The sequence below is a fragment of the Triticum dicoccoides genome, chromosome 1A (genome assembly GCF_002162155.2).
Source record: "Triticum dicoccoides isolate Atlit2015 ecotype Zavitan chromosome 1A, WEW_v2.0, whole genome shotgun sequence".
NCBI lineage: Eukaryota > Viridiplantae > Streptophyta > Magnoliopsida > Poales > Poaceae > Triticum > Triticum dicoccoides.
Window position 1 is genome coordinate 56296021 of NC_041380.1, and position 1873 is coordinate 56297893.

The 1873-nt window shown below is 42.5% G+C and overlaps 1 long non-coding RNA gene across 1 annotated transcript; it reads left to right on the plus strand.

The window, feature by feature from the left end:
* The first annotated feature begins 396 nt into the window (after nucleotides 1–396).
* LOC119363417 lies at nucleotides 397–1316 on the plus strand. Its single transcript, XR_005173963.1, has 3 exons — nucleotides 397–644; nucleotides 734–906; nucleotides 1252–1316. It is a non-coding gene; the product is annotated as an uncharacterized LOC119363417 (long non-coding RNA).
* The last annotated feature ends 557 nt before the right edge of the window (nucleotides 1317–1873 follow it).

The following is a 1873-nucleotide window of genomic DNA, read 5'->3' on the forward strand; positions in this document are numbered from 1 at the left end:
GTATAGTAGACTATGTTTTTACGTTTGTAATTTTACATAACATAAAATATTTTTTACGGTGATTATATATTTTCTTACGGTCCTTTTCTGCATCGGAAACAAGACAAAAGTTACGGAACATAAAATTACGATGCATTGATGATAAAATAGAGGGGATGAAGAATAACTATTCCTCATCCAGGATGACGATATATATATCCCAGGGTGAAGAATTACTTATTCTTCGCCGGGGTCGATCGACCGAGCGGTAGTCTGGTCTAAACATCGATCGATATAAAATTACGGTCCACCGATGTAATTTTACATCGATGGAAAAAGATAGCCGGGAGCTAGCCCACCTCCCCCCGATGTGAAAAAACAATCTAGCCCATTCCCCAGTCGCTATGAGCAGTTTTCACATGATGACGTTCCCCTTCCCCTGTCCCTTCTATTTCGCAATTGCGGCGGTGGCGGCGGCAGGGATGGCACCGGAGGAATGACCTGACAGCTATGGCTACTTCTCTCGAGCGTGGTGTTCTTCCCTTTCCCTCTCCCACGCGGTGGCGAACCGGAGGCGACGTGGGCGGTGCAATGATCGGGGTGAGCTCGGCGGCGCCAGCGGCCTTCTACGGCATCCGTCTCCACCCTCGGCGGTCTTATCGCTTGTAAGACCCCCTCCTCTTCTTAACCTCTCCTCCTCCATTAATTTCTGAATTTCTAGGGTTAGGGTTATTGATTTTTGGGAGCGGTGCAGGGGAAGGGGAAGAAACTAGGGAAGGAAAGGAAAAAAGAGAGGAGTTTAGGGAGTGATGGAAGTGATGCTGGAGACAGGCACCTGACAGTGAGATGATGGAGGTGGAGAAGAAGGCCCAGCCGATGACATAGAAGAAGAGGAGAGCTCAATGCTGCGGAGCAAAAGGAACAACAGTAGAGTATCAGACTTTGATTCAGCTGAGACATTTTAGTTTTTTCGCAAGACATGTGAATCCTCTCTGCGTTTTTGCTTTTGTTTAGAATTCACGAATTTTCTTCCTTGTAGCTATAAATGATGGTTCCGACTTAATTGGATGTTAGTAATGACATACATAAACAATCAATCTATACAGCTGTACCTAGCTGACAATGCTATGTCTCTGTTTGGACCTGGCTGACAATGCTAACTCTCTGTATATTTGTATTATCGAAATTTGCACAAACCTACAAGAAAAATTTCTTCAATTAAAGATGATTCATTTTACGAGGAATTTGTTTTATATTTAGTGAATTTATTAGGCAAACAAGGAATTGGAATTCTGCCAAGAAATCTAGGAGCAGAAGAAGATGCAAGACTTGCGGACTAGGCAAATGCTGTGCAGGCGAGAAAATGGTAAGTATGGTGTACTCACGGCAAGACACGAAAGCATACACACTCACCATAAGCTGAATGAACGAATGCATCTTGTTAATTAGTTTTGACCGCTCAAACATGCCCGATGTCCTCACCAGCTCAAGTTCCATGACTTCAAGTTCACCTTGATGTATTCAGGTATCGCACAGCCCATAAAGAACCGCTGGTAATATGATTAAGGCATGTGAATAATCTGTTTTTCTGAATTTGTTCATAAGGCAAATCCTCGAGGTTGGCAGCACATGTCCAATTCGATCTGTTTCCATTGCACACACATGTTGTTTTTCAATTAGCAACGCAAATTAGCGACTGTGTCAATGTTATGTCTCTGTTTTCTTTTGCAATCTGCAAGGAACTCAAAGATAGTTCTATGTTTGCTCACGTGCATTCTAGTCCATAAATTGTTTGGGCAATACAGGATAGAAGAATATGTACATGTTTGGTTACAAACTAAAGTTTCTTTTGATGCTTATGAATTAGTTGAATCCTGAATTTTGTTGTTAAGAG